At 46.2% G+C, this 21,123-nt stretch overlaps 1 long non-coding RNA gene across 3 annotated transcripts in view; it reads right to left on the bottom strand.

Annotated features, from left to right (window-relative positions):
• LOC147056225 (uncharacterized) overlaps window positions 1-7,850 on the bottom strand; it is a 62,978-nt gene extending 55,128 nt beyond the window's left edge. For 2 of the 3 annotated variants that reach the window (XR_015066045.1, XR_015066044.1), the window contains exon 1: window positions 7,745-7,822. This is a non-coding gene — a long non-coding RNA (uncharacterized LOC147056225). Of the gene's footprint in view, window positions 1-7,744 lie in introns of all 3 variants that reach the window. The other variant, XR_015066043.1, reaches the window with a different exon arrangement.
• Window positions 7,851-21,123: the final 13,273 nt, after the last annotated feature.

Raw genomic sequence — 21,123 nt, 5'->3', positions numbered from 1 at the left:
GCATCAAGTGCAGTAGGTGGTCAACATGAGTATGCGTGTCTAAATAAATGGGTTTTGAGGTGGGATTGAAATGAGATGATTGAGAATGTTTCTGATGTCAGGGGGGAGGGAGTTGCAGAGACGTGTGGTGGGGCGGCTGAAGGCCCTAGCCCACATGGTGGATCGGCGAGCTGGGGGGACGGTGAGGTTAATGGAGAGGGTGGGGATATTGGTATGGATGAGGTCAGACAGATATGGGGGGGGGGCAGGTTATGGACTGCCTTGAATGTGTTGAGAAGGATTTTGTAGACTATACAGTATTTGATGGGGAGCCAGTGTAGTTGGTGAAGAACGGGGGTGATGTGACAGATGGAAGGAGTTTTGATGATGATACGAGCAGCAGCGTTCTGAACCAGTTGGAGTTTATGGAGGAGTTTGTGGGGGAGACCAAACAGAAGGGAGTTGCAATAGTCTAAACGGGAAGTGACAAGTGAATGAACCAAGATTGCGGCGCTGTTGGGAGTGAGTGAGGGGCGGAGGCGGTTGATGTTTCAAAGGTGGAAGTAGGCTGACCGGATGGTGTTGTTGATGTGTGACTGGAAAGATAAAGTGCTGTCGAAGACAACACCCAGACTCTTGACCTTGTTTTTATGTCCCGTAGACACGCACAGAGGGAGGAGGGTGGGAAGGTGGAAAAGGGTTTGGTGTCGTCCGCATAGCAGTGAAAATTGATGTTGTATTTCCGGAATATGAGACCAAGTGGGAGGAGGTAGATGATGAACAGGATAGCGCCAAGGACAGAGCCCTGGGGAACACCGGAGGATAGGGGTGAGGGATCGGATGTGAATGATTTCAACTGAATGAACTGTTTACGAGCAGAGAGATATGAGTGGAACCAGTCTAGGGGTGTGTCAGATATGCCAATGGAGGCTAGTCGGTCGAGGAGGATGGAGTGGGAAATGGTGTCAAAAGCTGCGCTCAAGTCTAGGAGAATGATGATGGATATTAAACCAGAATCAGCTGCCATTAGTAGGTCATTTGTGATTTTGATGAGGGCTGAAACTGTCCATAAAGGCTATTTTTGGAAAGGTGGGCCTGAATCTGTGATGCTACAGCTTTTTTCAGAATTTTAGAGAGAAATGGCAGGTTGGAGATGGGGCAGAGGTCATTGAAGATGTTGGGGTCTAAACCAAGTTTCTTCAGTAGAGGTGTAACAGCAGCGATGATGGGACGGAACTGAAGGTGAGAGAGGAGTGAATGATGGCTGTTATCAGGGGTAATAGAGAGGGGAGGGAGGCTATAACCAGGGAGGATGGGAGGGGGTCGAGTTGGCAGGCATGGATGTCCGGATGAGTTTTGATAGATTGGTGACAGAGGGGAGTTGGAGGTAGGAGAGGGGCGTAGAGATGGCGGGGTTGGGAATGAAGAGGAAGCAACAGCAATGTGGACATGTTCTATTAGGGGAGACAATCTCTGTACAATGTGATGCTCATATGTACAATTCTTTTATTATTTTATGCAAACATAACTGCTCAATCAGAACACGAATACAACACACATAACTGTATGAACACACACACATAGGCAAACACACGCACGCACACACAGGGGGGTGACGCCCCCCACAGTCAGGTACGAAATGGTCATGTGACAAGTTCCCGCCTTTCCGGGCAGTATAAAAGAAGCTGACCTGGAGACTGAAGCTGTTGTTTCATCTGCTGCCGTGCCTTGTGTTTTGACCGCCATTAAACAACCCAAGATCTTGCCAATAAAGAACCAACTCTAAACTCCACACCTTTGCTTTCCTGGCTCAACAACGGACATACCGCACAACAAGCAACAGGAACAAAAGGGGGTGGACAGCTGGATGAGTGGGGGGACAGTTGTTGGTGGATATTTTTGAGTTGAAGAATGACGTCAGAGAATTACAGTGATCACTGGAGTAGAAATGTAGGGGGAGAGAGTCAGGGGGGCTGATGTTTACTACTGATGTTTACTACTGAAAACAGGACCCCGGGTATTACCAGCACCAGCGCTGAGATTTGGCTGTGGAGAGGGCGTCCTTATAAAGGAGGATGTGTGCGTGGTGGATTTCCTTGTGTACAGTGATTCCAGTTTTATTAAAGAGGAGGAAGGCGAGTGACGTCCGGAAAGAGGTGCAGTGCAGGCAGGGGAGCAGAACAATGAAAACGGAGTTGGAGGAGCTCCGCACTCGTGTATTGGATCAAGGTCGATGCTGATCCAACAGTATCACTTTCACCAGGAGTAGGTGGTCTGCTGCAAGCGATGCGGGCCATCATAAAAACTTTAAAAACTTTTTAGACAACCGGAGAGCAGCCGCAGCTAGTCACGGCAGCGTCCACTCAACCGGAAGTGGAAGCTCAAGTGCAGTTGACAGATTCGTCAACTGTTCGTGTTATAGTTATTCGAATAACTGCCAAAGTTACATCAGGCCCGTTCTCAGCTCTTCGTTTGTGTTTATGTCACGTTAGCAAACCATATTATTTAGCCTGTTGTTGCTCGTTCATATCTGTTCTTGGTGTTGGATTTTGTCGAATAAATTTCCCCCAAAATGCGATTTATACTCTGGTGCGACTTATATACCGTATTGGCCCGGATATAAGACGACCCCGTTTATAAGACGACACCCCTCTTTTTCAAGATTCAAGTTTGAAAAAAGACCTTTTGAACACCAAATATAATTTTTACAATTACAGTACATCTGACGCAAATTAGTAGTGTAAGGACCGTTAAAATGTGATGAATAATTAGAGACAAACAACTGTAAAGTCAATAAAGGTGAATTTTACTTTTGTATATCCCACCGCTCATTCGCTTTTACGAAAGCTCGAACAACAGTGCCAGCAGACATGATAGCATGTTAGCAAGCTCAGCGTTTATTTGCTTCACTTGTTTTTTCACATCGGCTGTGAGATGGGCACGCATAGAGTCACAGATTAACAGCGATGGTGATGCGTGGAAAAAAAACACCTGATCTCCTTACATATTTGTGTGTGTGTGTGTATAGATAATATTGAGACAGATGACAACAGCAAGTGCTAAAGTGTGTGACTGCATTGAACTGACGCCTGTGCGTCATGACGTAACACAACACAGCAGTGCCGCTGGGGTATACCATTGTAAGTGGGGGCGGGGGGGTTTCCACTCCCTCGAACATCTCCCCTTTTATAGATGTACCTTATACATTGCTTCAAGCCTAAGAAACAAAACTGTGGTGCAGATCAAATTTAAATTCATTCATACTGCAAATCCACGCCCACAATTCTCCCTCTAACGTTCTCATGGCGCTCTTTAATACGTCTGCCTTACAACAACACACATAGGGACCACTGCATGATAAGGCGCGCCGCACATTTTGAAGAAAATTTAAGACTTTTATCTGCGCCTAATAAACGTGAAAATACTCCAGAAACTGATAAAAGAACCAACTAGAATATGTTACACTCGCAGCTGTGTAAAACAAACAATTTATAGAACATCTTAGAACAAACAACCTTCTCAACAACTCACAATTCGGCTTCCGATCAGCTCGTTCAACACTAATTGCACAGCTACTATTCACAGAATATATACGCACCTATCTTAATAAAGGCCACATCACAGGAGCAGTCTTTATAGATTTCTGTAAAGCCTTTGACACAGTTAACCACCAAATACTCCATAACAAACTTGCTTCCTTTCACCTCTCCCCCTAAGCTCTAACTATGCTCTCCTCATACCTCTCGGATAGAATCCAGGTTGTTAATATTGGTCAAGCAACATCTACTCCACTACCATCTACCACTGCTGTCCCCCAGGGCAGCATAATGGGTCCATTATTATTCATCATGTATAAAGTAAAAAAAAAAACGTTAAACTGTTTGTCACACACACATCTGGATGTGGCGAAATTAGTCCTCTGCATTTAACCCATCCCCATGTGATTTTGATCCATCCCCTGGGGGAGAGGGGAGCAGTGAGCAGCAGCGGAGCCGCGCCCGGGAATCATTTGGTGATCTAACCCCCCAATTAGAACCCTTAATGCTGAGTGCCAAGCAGGGAGGTAATAGGTCCCATTTTTATAGTCTTTGGTATGACCGAGCCGGGGTTTGAACCCACAACCTTCCAGTCTCAGGGCGGATACTCTACCACAAGGCCACTGAGCTGGTATATCAATGACATACCCAACATATGCGAACAAACTCAAATCATATTATATGCTGAGAGTTATTTTCACTTCAGATCCAAACGCCGAAACCATAAACTCCAAACTTACTTCTGATCACCAGCTCCTACATGACTGGCTAAAAGTAAACCATCTGACGATCAATATAAAAAACCCTGAAATAATGTATTTCCACTCCCCTAGGAAAAACATACTCATAACTGTCCCTATTACTCTATCCGATCAAGCTCCAGTAGTCACAGACACATAAAAATCTTGGCGTTCACTTAGACTCCCACCTCACCTACAAAATCCATGTTAACACTCTCACTAATAAGCTCAAACAGAAAATACCGTAATTTTCGGACGATAAGTCGCGGTTTTTGTCATAGTTTGGGTGGGGGGGGGCGACCTTTACTCAGGAGCGACTTGTATGTGATTTTATTCACAAATTTTCCAAATTCAAAAATCCGCGATGTAATGAAACCGCGATAATCGAACCGCGATGTAGCAAGGGATTACTGTCATTTGAACTGCAAGTGACGTCACCCGTGCCGTGCAGCGGTTGTTTACATAAACGGCAAAGGATTCGATCACGGGATGACGAAGATGACGAAGGGCCCCACGTACTACCGGCATCATTAGCGGCTTTGTTTGTAAGTGACACGGAGGACGAAGAGTTTGAAGGATTTAATGATTTGGAGTGACACAGAAGGTTTGAAAAACTATTATGGCTTTTACGCACACCCGGTCCTTCTCGACGGGAGCTCTCTTTCACCTCCGTGGATGGAAGTCGGGGGCCGGCGCTCGGCCGGATGGCTGTCCGGGACGGTGGATGGGGCTCGGACATGGCTTTTACGCACGCCCGGTCCTATTTATGGAGCTCTCTTCCACCTCCATGGCTGGAAGTTCAGTAGTTGTTGGCTCGTTGAACTCTTGTTTTGTTAAATAAAGAGCCGTTTACCAAACCCACGTCTTTCCTGGTACTTTGTTAACGCTACAATATCATTATATACTAGATCTCTGCAGCGCACGCGCAGCGTTATTGACATAAAGAACGAGGAATTTGATCAATGGATTTAATGATTTGGAGTGACACAGATGGTTTGATAATATTGTTATATAAACCCATGTCTTTCCTGGTACTTTGTTAACGCTACAATATAGTCATATACTAGATCTCTGCAGCGCACGCGCGGCGTTGTTGACATAAAGAACGAGGAATTTGATCGATGGATTTAATGATTTGGAGTGACACAGATGGTTTGATAATATTGTTGTTATATAAACCCACGTCTTTCCTGGTACTTTGTTAACGCTACAATATAGTTATATAGTAGATCTCTGCAGTGCACGCGCGGCGTTGTTGAAATAAAGAATGAGGAATTTGATCGATGGATTTAATGATTTGGAGTGACACAGATGGTTTGATAATATTGTTGTAATGTGATAGTTATTTGAAATATACTTTATATATCGTTATATGGGTCTGTGGAATAATTAGAAATGCAATTTACAACGGGTCTGAGATCAGCATATGTGGCGCATACGCGGCATTGTTTACATAAAGCATGATCGATGGATTCAATGAATTGGAGTGACACAGATGGTTTGATAAACGTGTTATTTATGTAATACTTACTTGAATAACTCTGAATGTTACGTCAGGCCCGTTCTCAGCTCCTCATTTGTGTATACGTCACGTTAGCATACCGTATCGTTTAGCCTCCTGTTGCTGGTTCATGTCTGTTTTTGGTATTGGATTTTGACAAATAAATTTGCCCCAAAAGTGCGACTTATACTCCGGTGCGACTTATATATGTTTTTTTCACTTTATTTTGCATTTTATGGCTGGTGCGATTTATACTCTGGAGCGATTTATAGTCCAACAATTACGGTATATGTCTATAACAAGATCAGGCCCTATCTCACCCATAATGTCTCAAATATTTATCTACATTCTATCATTCTGTCTAACTTATCATACTGTCTTCCCATTTGGTCTTTCACCGCAAAAGAATCTCTGGATCCCCTAGCTAGACTATACAATAGAACATACAAAATACATGGCAGACTCTCAATCGGGACCCATCACTGCACGTCACTCGCACGCTCCAATGCACTAACCTTCTATAATTACACAATTCTCATGGCAATAAAACTCTTCTATCAACTACACACAAATTGTCTCCCACTTATAGTTAATTCACTCATCCCAGACCGTAATGAAAGACAGGCCTGAATCAGATCAAATCAGATCCGCCACCTCTGTCACGCAATTTAAACGGCTATACACAATTTTCTAAGAACAAACAAAACTTGCACCCATTAACAATGATTTTATCTTGGCCTCTGACCTCAAGCTGGTGGATCTCTAGAAGAGTACAGTGATGCCTATATCTATTAATATGGGGTATGTTCGCGATGTCATGTTATCTGTCTGTGTAATGTGTGGGTGTTTGTGTGGGTGTGCTTATGTATATGATAATGACTGGATAGAGGAGCAGAATGTGCTTTATGTTTCATGTATTGTTGCACTTAATCACTGCACTTTATGTACACTGAATGCACTCCCATCCTGTTAAGTCTGGAGTTACTAATAGTATTCGCTGTATGTGATGTATTTGAAATGTATATATTGTATTGAAATGTATCTAATGTTATAGGAACCTGCTGCAAAACAGTTCTTGAACTGAGTCAGGCCAGTCCATGAAACTTTGATGTTACATGTCGACCTTTAAATAAACTAAACTAATCTGTGCATGTCCTCAGGGCCAAATCCATTGCCTGTCCATAAAACATGGTGAATCCCCTGGCGTATGCTGTTTGTACTGTATCTGTACTGTAACCGGAAAAAAAAGTTTGCTTGAGCCTCATCATTAACAGCGGTTTGGGGGCGAGCCATATGATAACGCTCAGCTGATAGTTTTCTCTTCCACCAAAGCCCACTTAAAGACTAACTTGCATCCCAATAGCCCAATTGTAGCCTGCAAATGTAAAGCTTCCATCAAAAAATAAATTTAAGCCTGTAGACACACACACACACACACACACACACACACACACACACACACACATATACATATTATATATATATATATATATATATATATATATATATATATATATATATATATATATATATATATATATATATATATATATATATATATATATATATATATATATGTATTGCATGTTCTCCCCGTGTCCGCGTGGGTTTTCTCCGGGCACTCCGGTTTCCTCCCACATCCCCAAAACATGCTTGATAGGCCGATTGAGCACTCCAAATTGTCCCTAGGTGTGAGTGCGAGTGCGAATGGTTGTTCGTCTCTGTGTGCCCTGCGATTGGTAGGCAACCAGTTCAGGGTGTTCCCCGCCTACTGCCCGATGACGGCTGGGATAGGCTCCAGCTCGCCCGCGACCTCCGTGTGGACTAAGCGGTTCAGAAAATGGATGGATGGATATTCAAGAAAGACAGAATAGTCAAGGTTTAGCTTCTTTGTACAAATATATGCCATTGTCAAGCAACAATCACATGTTGCATAATGGAAAGCAGAAAGTGCAATGCAATTCAAACAGCGTTCTATAGAAACTTACCTCTTCAAGCAATGAACGAGAGCAGAAAACAGCGCAAAAAAGTGTGTCGTTCTGGACAACAGTCACACAGCAGGCAATTGCAACACTACAAGTTCATGAAATGTAGTGGAGGCGGAGTTTCGCGGAATCCACGTCACAGACTTGCTGTTTTTCCTCTTGCGCACATTGCTGGCGAGGCTCAAGGAGAAACGTGGCAGAAATTCAGGAGTGGTTGCTGATATTAACGTCTACAAGTGTAAAGGTAGGGGTCATTTTATCTTTTGTATGTGCAATGTGAAGTAGTACTGTGAAATTGGACCAGCAAAATGCACTCGTCGATTGTGCAACATGTAAACTACAACCTCCGCCTCCTTCCGTTACACTCTTAATAATACAAATTGACTTGGAAACAGATTGATCAAACGTTATTAGCTTTAGCTTTTGGGATTTGGGGTTATGGTTTTATCTTTTGTAATTTCGTTTGTACATTTGTTTGTATATACTGTAGTGCTTATATTCCCATAAAATATTTTATACATTTCTAAAAAGATGGCAACAATATTTCTTGTGGATACTATCTGCTGCTCTTTTGCAGGTAATGGCTTTTGCTGTCTCAAGGGATCTGTCAGTACAGGTGCTTGAGGATCAGAATACATTTAAACTCACTGACAGACAACAATATTTGCATGATGCTAAACAACGTGGACAACCCAAATGTATTGGGGTGAGTTCAGACCGCAGGCAAATCTTTCCAGTATTATTACTGTAACTGTTTTGTGACAGTACTTTCTTGTTGCAATAGTTCACACTTTTTTCTGATTCGGGTGGCTCAGACTTCCAGATTTCAAACCAATCTCCCACGTAAATCCTGATCAGTCATTTCCTCCACTAATCTCCCATTTTTATAGTGACAAACAAATGCAAATGATATCCCACTGAGTCATAGACATCTATTAGATTAGAGTTGCCTCAGTTATAATCAATCTATACTCCCATCTTTTACCCCGAATCTAGATGATAAAATTAAATCCATCCATCTGTCTGTCCATCCATCCCTTCATCCATGCATATTTTTATTTATATATTAATAATATAATAACATAATATTATTATGTTGAAGGGTGGCTTGGTGGTGCACTGGTTAGCATGTCCGCCTCACAGTTAGAAGGGTGTGGGCTCGATTCCACCTCCAACCCTCCCTGTGTGGACTTTGGATGTTCTCCCCATGCCTGCGTGGGTTTTCTCCGGGCACTCTGGTTTCCTCCCACATCCCCAAAACATGCTTGATAGGCCTATTGAGCACTCCAAATTGCCCCTAGGTGTGAGTGCTAGTGTGGATGGCTTGTTTGTCTCTGTGGGACAAAGCTGTACAGAAAATGGATGGATTATTACGTTCACGTGTTTAGTATAGTTTGTTTATTGTTAATATTTATTCCTGGGTATCTATTGCATCTACTGCATATCTGTTCCCCTCTCTTATTTTGTTCGCCGTGTTTATTGTGGCTAATGTGTGTACGAGATATTCAGTTGTGCCGTTGGTAATTGTCCATTATTAATTACGGAGTGCACTGTAAATGAGATCGCCAAACAACTGGTCATTTAGCGCAATTGAAGAATCTTGAGATTTCATGTTGTGTTGGTTTGATTATGTTGCCATCCATCCATCTTCTTCCACTTATCCGGGGTCGGGTCGCGGAAGCAGCAGCTTTAGGAGGGACTCCCAGACCTCTCTCTCCCCAGCCACTTCATCCAACTCATCTCGGGGGATCCCAAGGCGTTCCCAGGCCAGCCGAGAGACATAGTCTCTCCACCGCATTCTGGGTCGTCCAAGGGGTCTCCTACCAGTGGGACATGCCCGGAACACCTCCTCAGGGATGCGTCCAGAAGGCCTCCTGATGAGATGCCCGAGCCACCTCATCTGGCTCCTCTCAACGTGGAGGAGCAGCGTCTCTACTCCGAGTCTCTCCCGGATGACCGATCTTCTCACCCTATCTCTAAGGGAGAGCCCGGACACCCTGCGGAGGAAACGCATTTCGTCCGCTTGTATCCTGGATCTCGTTCTTTCGGTCACGACCCATAGCTCGTGACCATAGGTGAGGGTAGGAGCGTAGATCGACCGGTAAATCGAGAGCTTTGCCATTTGGCTCAGCTCTCTCTTCACGACGGACCGGTACAGAGTCCGCATTACTGCCGACGCTGCACCGATCCACCTGTCGATCTCGCGCTCCATCCTGCCCTCACTCGTGAACAAGACCCCAAGATACTTGAACTCCTCCACTTGGAGCAGGATCTCATCCCCGATCCGGAGAGGGCATTCCACGCTTTTCCGACCGAGGACCATGTACTCGGATTTGGAGGTGCTGACCCTCATCCCGACCGCTTCACACTCGGCTGCGAACCGCTCCAGTGAGAGCTGGAGATCACGGACTGAAGAAGCCAACAGCACCACGTCATCTGCAAAAAGCAGTGACGCGATGCTGAGGTCCCCAAACCGGACCCCCTCAATGCCTCCGCTGTGCCTAGAAGTTCTGTCCATAAAAATTATGAACAGAATCGGTGACAAAGGGCAGCCTTGGCGGAGTCCAACCCTCACTGGGAACGAATCCGACTTACTGCCGGAAATGGGGACCAAACTCTGGCATCGGTGATACAGGGACCAAACCGCCCTTATCAGTTGGTTCTGCACCCCGTACTCCCGAAGCACCCTCCAGAGAACCTCCCGAGGGACACGGTCGAACGCCTTCCCCAAGTCCACAAAACACATGTGGACTGGTTGGGCGAACTCCCATGCACCCTCAAGGATCCTGCCGAGGGTGTAGAGCTGGTCCACTGTTGAAAATATATTAACGTAGTTTTCCCGGACCTGGGTCACCGGGGCCCCTCTCTGGAGCCAGGCCTGGAAGTGGGGCTCAAAGGCGAGCGCCTGGTGGCCGGGCCTTCGCTCATGGGGTCCGGTCGGGCATAGCCCGAAAAGAAAACGTGGGTCCCCTTCCAATGGGCTCACCACCTATAGGAGGGGCCAAAGGGGTCTGGTGCATAGTGAGCTGATTATGTTGCATCCGCACATATTCAGTTGGCTGTGGTTCCTTTGATAACAGTGACGCTCTGACGGCCGTGGTGCGTTTGTTGACTGACGGAAATCCCAGTATGTAGTTCAACCATAGAACCTGGGTTGTTCCTTTTGACCAACATAAAATACCGTATTGGCCCTAATATAAGATGATTTTTTTTTGCATTGAAATAAGACTGAGAAAGTGGGGGTCGTCTTACATTCGGGGTCGAGACATTTTACATTTTTGGACAGTTACGTCACCGCGCCTTAAGTCTCGCATGAGTTACCTCAACTTATTGCGGTTGTTGGAGCTTGTGCGCAGCGGTAAGTTAAAAGTTGCTGGTATCGACTGTGTTGCTGTGATCATGTGCCTCTTTTACACAAAGTGAGTACCGTATGTACAAGTTGCATCAGCCATAAAATGCACAATAAAGAGGAAAAAAACATATATAATTCACACCGGAGTTTGTTGCATTTTGGGGGAAATTTATTTGACAGAATTTGACAGAATCCAACACCAAGTACAGACATGAACCAGCAAAAACAGGCTAAACGATACGGTATGCTAATGTGACAGAAACACAAACGAGGAGCTGTGAACGGGCCTGACGTAACATTAACAGTTATTCAAATAACTATAACATAATATGTTTATTAAACCATCTGTGTCACTCCAAATCATTGAATCCATCGATCTAATTATTTGTCCTTTCTGTAAACAACGCCACGTGTGCGGCACGCCGCTGACGTCGGACTCATCATCAGTTGCAGTTCAAATTATTCCACAGGCCCATATAACAATATATAAACTATATATATATATATATATATATCAAACAACAATAATATAAACAAAATTTTATCGAACCATCCATGTCACTCTAAATCATTAAATCTATTGGAATCTTTGTCTTGTGTCACTTAAAAAAAAATCAGCTGTTGACTCCTGAACTACGTGCGCCGCTCACGTCAGACTAGATGTATCAAATAAATAAAAATAACATATAAACAACTTTTTTAACGACCCATCCGTGTCACTCCAAATCATTAAATACATCGGAATCTTCATCCGCTGTCACTTAAAAAAACAAAACAGCTGGTGACTCTGGAAGTACGTGTACCGCCGCCGACAGCCTCGTTGTCAGCCTTGTCGTCAGCCTCGTCGTCAGTTGCGGCTCTAATTATTGGATATATAATTATATAACTTTATTGTAGTGTTACCAAAGTACCAGACAAGACGTGGGTTTGGTAACCGGCTCTTTATTTCACAAAACAAGAGCTCAACATATGAGCCAAGACAGTGCTATAAGTAAGCGCCCTGGTTCGCTCTTCCAGTTTTCCCCGCCCCCCCCACCTGCCTTCACGGCCTTGCTAGACAATCAGAAACTACTGAAGTCTAACAACATAGGCGTTGCTACTCTAAATAAACTATATATCAAATAACTATAACATAAATAACAAGTTTATTGAACCATCTGTGTCACTCCAAATCATAAAATTCAAGATTCAAGATTCAAGAAGAATTTATTCGCCATGTTTGAGCGTGCCAAACAAGGAATTTGACTTCGTTACATCACAGTCTCTGTTCAACATTTAGGTGCCTAACAACACTCAGGACATGTGAAAATGACAAATGACAATATTCTCTGCCATCCCCTGGTCTTAAACTCCCATGAGGGCAAGGAAAAACTCAAATCTCCGACTAGGGGAAGTGAGAAACCTTGAGAAGAGACCACAGATGGGAGGGTCCCTCTTCCAGGATGACCAGGCTGCAATGGATGCAGAGAAGACACATAGTGCAAGCAGTGTAGACAGTCCAAAAGTGTGTTGATGGCAGGATGTTATTGCACAGCAATGACTCTGAGACTCTAAGAGTGGTGTGAGTTCATCAGAGCAACAGCCTGGGAGAAGAAGCTGTCTCTGTGTCTGCTGGTTTTGGCGTACAGAGCTCTGTAACGCCGTCCGGAGGGGAGTAGTTCAAACAGACTGTAACTTGGGTGAGAAGGGTCCGTAGAGATGTTGCTTGCGCGTTTCCTGGTCCTGGACAGGTACAAGTCTTGGATAGATGGGAGGTTGATTCCAATGATCTTTTCTCCAGTACTGATTGTCCGTTGCAGTCTGTGCTTGTCTTGTTTGGAGGCCGATCCAAACCAGACAGTGATGGAGGTGCAGAGGACAGACTGGATGATGGCGGTGTAGAAGGTCTTCAGCAGCTCCCGCAGCAGGTTGAACTTCTTGAGCAGTTTCAGGAAGTACAGCCTCTGCTGGGCCTTCTTCCGGACAGAGTCTATGTGGCCGATCCATTTCAGGTCCCATAAGATTGTGGTACCCAGGAACTTGAAGGTGTCTGAGGAGAGTATGGTATTACTGTGGATAGTGAGGGGTGAAAGTGGTGAAGGATCTTGCCTGAAATCCACTGTCATCTCCACGGTCTTGAGCGGGTTCAGCTCCAGGTGATTTTGGCTCCACCTCCTGTCAGTCTCGTCACCGTCCCGGATCAGTCCGATGAGAGTTGTGTCGTCTGCATACTTCAGGATCTTCACAGGAGAGTCACCTGAGGAGTAATTGTTGGTGTAGAGAGAGAAGAGCAGCGGGGAGAGGACGCACCCCTGGGGGGCGCCAGTACTGGTGGTCCTGGAACCAGATGTGATGCTCCCCAGCCTCACACGCTGTCTCCTGTTGATCAGGAAGCTGGTGATCCAATGACAGGTGGAGGCAGGCACCGCGAGCTGGATGAGCTTCTGTTGGAGGATGTCAGGAGCGATGGTGTTGAACGCTGAGCTGAAATCCACAAACAGGATCCTGGCATACGTTCCTGGGGTGTCCAGGTGGTGCAGGATGTAGTGCAGTCCCATGTTGACCGCATCATCCACCGACCTGTTTGCCCGGTAGGCAAACTAGAGTGGGTCAAGCAGGGGACCCGTGACATGCTTCAGGTGGTTCAGCACTAGCCTCTCGAAAGATTTCATGACCACAGATGTCAGAGCGACAGGTCTGTAGTCATTTAATCCTGTGATGGTGGACTTCTTGGCCACTGGAACGATGGTGAAGCTTTTGAAGCACGAGGGCACCTCACACAGCTCCAGGGAGCGGTTGAAGATCCGTGCAAAGGTGTGCGCCAGCACAGACTTTCAAGCAGGAGGGTGACACGCCGTCTGGGCCCGGTGCCTTCCTGATCTTTTGTCTCCGGAACACCTGGCGCACCTCCTCCACACGGATCTGGAGTGCGGGTACGGCCTCTGCAAAAGAGAGATTAGGTGACAGCGGTGATGGAGGTGTGGACAGAGTGGTTGTGAGGGGAGGGGAGTATGTTGATTGTGCTGCAGGAGGTCCTGTTTTGTGGGAGGACCGATCAACCCAGCAATAGAACCTGTTCAGCTGGTTAGCAAGCCTTGGGCTCTCCACAGGTCGGGGGGTTCGTTTCTTGAAGCCCGTGATGCTCTGCAGACCTTTCCACACTGTTGAGGGATCAGGATTGGCAGAGAGGGGTCTCTCCAGGCTCTCCCCGTAACACCTCCTGGCCCTCCTGACCTCTCGGTTCAGTGTGTTTCTGGTCTGCTTGAACAGGTCCCGGTCGCCGCTCTTGTAGGCCTCCTCCTTGGCTTTGCGCAGCCTCTTGAGGTTTGGTGTAAACCAAGGTTTGTCGTTGTTGTACGTGCAGAAGGTCTTAGTCTGCACACACAGGTCCTCACAAAAACAGATGTATGATGTAACAGTGTCAGTGAGTTCATGCAGGTCTGAGGTTGCAGCTTCGAAAACTCCCCAATCTGTGCAGTCAAAGCAGGCTTGGAGGTCCTGCCTTGACTCCACTGTCCACTTCCTCACAGTCCTCACTACAGGCTTAGAAGTTTTTAGTTTCTGCCTGTAGGCCGGGACCAGATGAACTAGACAGTGGTCCGAGAGTCCTAAAGCTGCACGAGCTACAGAGTGGTATGCATCCTTAATTACGGTGTAGCAGTGGTCCAGTATCTGTGCCCCTCTGGTGGAACACGTAATGTGCTGTTTGTATCTGGGGAGTTCGTGTGCGAGGTTCGCGCTGTTGAGATCACCCAAAACAATGATTAGTGAATTTGGTAGAAGTTTCTCCATGTCTGTCACCTGGTTGGCCAGGATCTGAGTGGCTTCACTCACACGCGTGTGTGGTGGAATGTAAACAGCCGCCATGACGATCGAGGAGAACTCCCGTGGTGAATAGAACGGTCGGCAGTTTATGAAGAGTGTTTCTGGGAGAGGGCTGCAAGACTCTTTCAACACAGTGACGTCATTAATGTAGAAACACAGTCCACCTCCCTTTGATTTTCCGGTGAGCACCGCGCTGTGATCTGCCCGCATTAGCCGAAACCCAGCTAGCTCCACGGCGTGGTGGGGGGTGCGTTCGGTAAGCCGAACAGTTTGAATCGGAGAGGACAGGAGAGAAAATACCAGAAGAAGATTGTCCGTACGCGGCGCCATCTTGGATTTTTCTATGTTGACTCCCGAAGTCAGTGAATGGAACTCATTGTCAGTGAGGCTCCAATTATTCCACAGCCGTAGCGCGCCCTCATGCAGTTTAAAGTGAAAATAACATGTGAAGTGATCAACTATACTCGCGTTGAGGTGGTCCGCGTTGAGGTGGTCCGAACCTCAGCATCGGGTCTCTGCTTTTTGCAGATGAAGTGGTGCTGTTGACTTCTTCAGGCCGTGATCTCCAGCTGTCACTGGAGCGGTTGGCAGCCGAGTGTGAAGCGGTCGGGATGAGGGTCAGCACCTCCAAATCCGAGTCCATGGTCCTCGGTCAGAAAAAGGTAGAATGCCCTCTCCGGATCAGGGATGAGATCCTGCCCCAAGTGGAGGAGGTCAAGTATCTTGGGGTCTTGTTCACGAGTGAGGGCAGGATGGAGTCCATTGGACTTTCTGATCACGTCACCGTTCTGCTTACGCCCGCGTACAGACAAAGAGTGAGAGCTTCCAGGCGGGTTCGCAAGTGGGTAAGAGTGTGGCCTGAGGGGGCCTCTGATGCTCTTCGAGACTGCTTTGGCTCTACAGACTGGGAAATGTTTAAGCAGGCAGCCACTTGCAACAATCAGACGGACATTGAGGAGTATACTGACTCTGTGACCTCTTACATCGCTAAGTGCATTGATGATGTGACCCTCACAAAATACATTGTCACTCGGGCTAACTGGAAGCCATGGCTGACAGGGGCTGTCCTCGGGCTGCTGAGGGACAGAGACAAAGCCTACAGGGCTGGGGATGAAGCGGGCGTGAGATCAGCAAGGGCGAATCTGTCCTGAGGCATCAAGGATGCGAAAAAGGCATTCCCTTCCAAGATTACTGCCCACTTCAAAGACAGCAGAAATGCTCGGGGCCTGTGGCAAGGCAATCAAACCATCACGGACTACAAGCCCGCTCCGCAGAGCTGTGAGGGCGACATCCCTCTGCTCAAAGAACTGAACCGCTTCTTTGCTCGTTTCGACGCTCGAAACAGCACTTGCCCGCTGAAGACCCCTCGCCCTCCGAACGAGCAGCCCCTGTGCCTCTCTCCCGTTAGCGTGAGGAGGACGCTTGCCGCTATCAACACCCGTAAGGCGGCGGGCCCGGACAACATCCCGGGACGGGCGCTGAAGGACTGCGCTGAGGAGCTGATGGATGTCTTCACGGACATCTTTAACATTTCCCTGCAGCAGGCCATCGTCCCGTCATGTTTCAAGGCTGCCACCATCATACCTGTGCCGAAAAATCCTGCTCCTTCCTGCTTCAATGACTACCGCCCTGTGGCACTGACGCCCGTCGTCATGAAGTGCTTTGAGTGGTTTGTCATGGCGCCCGTCAGATCTGTTCTTTTCCCCACCATAGACCCCTTCCAGTTTGCCTTCCGAGCCAATCGGTCCTCTGAGGATGCCATCTGCTCTGCCCTCCACTCTGCCCTCACCCACCTGGAGAACAGAGACTCGTATGTGAGATTGCTGTTTGTGGACTTCAGTTATGCATTCAACACCATTGTTCCACAGCGTCTCATCTGCAAACTCGACAAGCTGGGCCTCAGTACCTGCCTTTGCAACTGGCTACTGGACTTCCTCTGTCAGAGGACTCAGGTAGTACGTGTTGGCGACAATGTCTCCGGCAGCATCACGCTGAGCACAGGGGCCCCTCAAGGCTGCGTGCTCAGTCCGCTGCTCTTCACCCTGCTGACGCATGACTGCACTGCATCCTACAGCAGCAACCGCGTGCTGAAATATGCCGACGACACGACTGTGGTGGGTCTCATCATCGGGGGCGACGAGACTCAATACAGGTCGGAGGTTGACCTTCTGGCCACGTGGTGCAGGGACAACGACCTTCTGCTGAACGTCAACAAGACCAAGGAGATTGTTGTTGACTTCCGGAAGGGTCACACCCAATACCTGCCGCTGACCATCGACGGTGCTGTGGTGGGGAGAGTGAGCAGCACCAGATTCCTGGGGGTGCACATCAGTGAGGACCTCTCCTGGACCAACAACGCTGCGTCGCTGGCGAAGAAAGCTCAGCGCCACCTGTACTTTCTGCGGAAACTCAGGCGAGCAAGTGCTCCTCCTGCCATCATTCAAGATTCAAGAAGAATTTATTCGCCATGTTTGAGCATGCCAAACAAGGAATTTGATTTCGTTTCATCACAGTCTCTGTTCAACATTTAGGTGACTACAAACACTCAGGACATGTGAAAATGACAAATGACAATATTCTCAGCCATCCCCTGATCTTAAACTCCCATGAGGGCAAGGAAAACCTCAAATCTCTGACTAGGGGAAGTGACCACATTCTACCGTGGCACCATTGAGAGCGTCCTCTCCAGTTGTATCGCTGTGTAGGGTGGTGGCTGCTCTGAATACAACGTGAAGGCCCTGCAGCGCATAGTGAACACTGCTAGTAAGATCATTGGGGCTTCACTCCCCTCCCTGAATGACATTTACACCTCCCATCTCACCCGCAAGGCGAACGCGATTGTGTGTGATGTGAGTCACCCCGCCCACTCTTTGTTTTATCTTCTGGGAAGAGGTACAGATGCCTGCGCTCCCACACCACCAGACTCGCCAACAGCCTCACACTCCAAGCTGTCAGGATCCTGGATTCCCTCCACCCTCGGCTGCATAACGTCCTGTTCTGTCTGCTGTAGGCACGCTTGATCCATTTTGCTGCTCTTATTTGTCTATTTATTTATTGTTTATTTATTTGGGTTATTTTGTCTATTCGGTTTTACTCTTTGTGCTGTTTGCTTGTATGTGTTGTGTACTGTGTCTAGTCACCGTGGGACGGTGGGAAACGTAATTTTGATCTCTCTGAGTGTCTTAATATGTGAAGAAATTGACAATAAAGCGGACTTTGACTTTGACTGTTTTGACTTTGAGATCGACAGGCGGATCGATGCAGCGTCAGCAGTAATGCGGACTCTGTACCGGTCCGTTGTGGTGAAGAGAGAGCTGAGCCAAATGGCAAAGCTCTCGATTTACCGGTCGATCTACGCTCCTACCCTCACCTATGGTCACGAGCTATGGGTCGTGACCGAAAGAATGAGATCCAGGATACAAGCGGCCGAAATGGGTTTTCTCCGCAGGGTGTCTGGGCTCTCCCTTAGAGATAGGGTGAGAAGCTCGGTCATCCGGGAGAGACTCGGAGTAGAGCCGCTGCTCCTCCACGTTGAGAGGAGCCAGATGAGGTGGCTCGGGCATCTCATCAGGATGCCTCCTGGACGCCTCCCTGGGGAGGTGTTCCGGGCATATCCCACCGGTAGGACACCCTGGGAAGACCCAGGACGCGCTGGAGAGACTATGTCTCTCGGCTGGCCTGGGAACGCCTTGGGATCCCCGGGATGAGCTTAATGAAGTGGCTGGGGAGAGGGAAGTCTGGGATTCCGTCCTAAAGCTGCTGCACAAAGGACGAAGAATTCGATGGATTTAATGAATTGGAGTGACACAGATGCTTTGATAAACGTGTTCTTTATGTTATAGTTATTTGAGTCACTGTTAATGTTACGTCAGGCCCGTTCTCAGCTCCTCATTTGTGTTTATGTCATGTTAGCATATCGTATCGTTTAGCCTTGTTGCTGGTTCATGTCTGTTCTTGGTGTTGGATTTTATCAAATAAATTTCCCCCAAAATGCGACTTAAACTCCGGTGCGACCTATGTATGTTTTCTTTCCCCTTTATGGTGCATTTTATGGCTGATGCGACTTACGGTTTATACATTTCATTGTTACTACTGTCTACTGTTGTGCCGTTTGTCTGATCGCGGTTTGTTTCGCGTGTGCGCCGTTTGATCGATAGCGTCGCCGCGCTCCTTTAAGTTTTCCTTGCATCGTACAAGTAGCCGTTACGTAGCGCCACAGCGACTAACTGTTGCCAGCAAATGTATTTTGTTGTCTCGATGACTTATGTTTGGTGTGTTGCCGAGTATTTCATTTATGGTTATTTAGTATAGTGGAACCCTTACGTCCAGTCAATTATGTAATGTGTGCCGTCGTGTTGTGTGATGTCAGAACTTGAGCGTTGACTTTCGTGCTGTATTTCTGTCTGTTGCCAGGGATGAGAATTCTCCACGGATCCGCAAATTTCTGTGTTTTTTCCGTCAAAAGTATCATTATCGTGAATCGTGTAAATCCGTTGAGAAAATGTTGTTTATGTAGGGGGGGGTGTATGGAAGCGACCAAACACACACACACCACGAACACCCTTCATACAATAATCACACACACAAGAATCACATTCACACACCCAAAGACTCCCCCTTATACACTACACACACCTACTCTCACATCCTTACGACCAAACGTGTGCCTATACCCTTTTGGCAGTTTGCCTGTATGAGCCACAGTGCCTGTTAATTTTTGCCAATAATTCTGTAAAGCAATCAAAACTGAACCACGTCTTCCCTCCAGTGTTCTGACGGACACCCGGGGGCGAAAAGAGCATAACCATCCGAGCCAACCCTATACAGTCCTCAGGCACCCCAACAATATCGGTAGCAGTTTGCATCATTTTATTGCAATTTTTTTCCTTATTCAGATTAGTTTCAAGACTACAGTTACTGTTAGACTTCACTTTGATGGTTAACGCAGTTATTGCAATTTTGTTGTTTTATCACAGTAGATTGGTTTATTTACATTTCAAAAACCAGAAGCCATTCATTTACAAATGTGATTGGACTTTAGTTTACATATTTAAATGTCCAGATATTAAAATGTGATAGACAGTTTTTGCATGATTTGAATGAGGCAAAATAACATGCTTTTTCTCTCGAATATATTGTTATAATCATTTGTTTCAGATGTACTGTAATTATTTTCTGTATAAAAAATTAATTTGGTGTTCAAAACATCTTTTTTCAAACTTGTCTTCTTATATGTTCTTAAGTTTGTTCTTATTGTCGCAATATTTGTAGCGCTATTCTAAAACTGTATTTTAACCACAATCACTTTCAATAATTTATTCTTTAAACTCTCTAAAACCTTTTTTAAAAAAAAAAACGTTCACTTTTATTGACAAAGGAAATACAATCTAGAAAATTTAAATGTACCGTAATTTTCGGACTATAAGTCGCTCCGGAGTATAAATTGCACCAGCCATAAAATGCACAATAAAGTAAAAAAAAAACACATATATAAGTCTCACCGGAGTATAAGTCGCAGTTTTGGGGCAAATTTATTTGTCAAAATCCAACACCAAAAACAGACATGAACCAGCAACAACAGGCTAAACGATATGGTATGCTAACGTGACATATATTCAAACGAGGAGCTGAGAACGGGCCTGACATAACATTCAGAGTTATTAAAGTAAGTATTACATAAATAACACATTTATCAAACCATCTGTGTCACTCCAATTCATTAAATCCATCGATCGTGCTTTATGTAAACAATGCCGCGTATGCGCTGCATATGCTCACGTCGGACCCGTTGTAAGTTGCATTTCTAATCATTCCACAGACCCATATATATATATATAATATACCGATAATATAATAGACCGATATATAAAGTATATTTCAAATAACTATCATATTACAACAATATTATCAAACCATCTGTCACTCAAAATCATTAAATCCATCGATCAAATTCCTCGTTCTTTATGTCAACAACGCCGCGCGTGCGCTGCAGAGATCTAGTATATAACTATGTTGTAGCGTTAACAAAGTACCAGGAAAGACGTGGGTTTGGTAAACGGCTCTTTATTTAACAAAACAAGAGTTCAACGAGCCAACAACTACTGAACTTCCAACCACGGAGGTGGAAGAGAGCTCCATAGAATAGGAGCGGGCGTGCGTAAAAGCCATGTCCGAGTCCCATCCACCGTCCCCGGACAGCCACCCGGCCGAGCGCCGGTCCCCGACT

The sequence above is a fragment of the Syngnathus leptorhynchus genome, chromosome 5, assembly GCF_054491065.1.
Source record: "Syngnathus leptorhynchus isolate UIUO chromosome 5, UIUO_Slep, whole genome shotgun sequence".
In the NCBI taxonomy this organism is placed as follows: domain Eukaryota; kingdom Metazoa; phylum Chordata; class Actinopteri; order Syngnathiformes; family Syngnathidae; genus Syngnathus; species Syngnathus leptorhynchus.
This window is presented reverse-complemented; position numbering and strand designations above follow the sequence as displayed.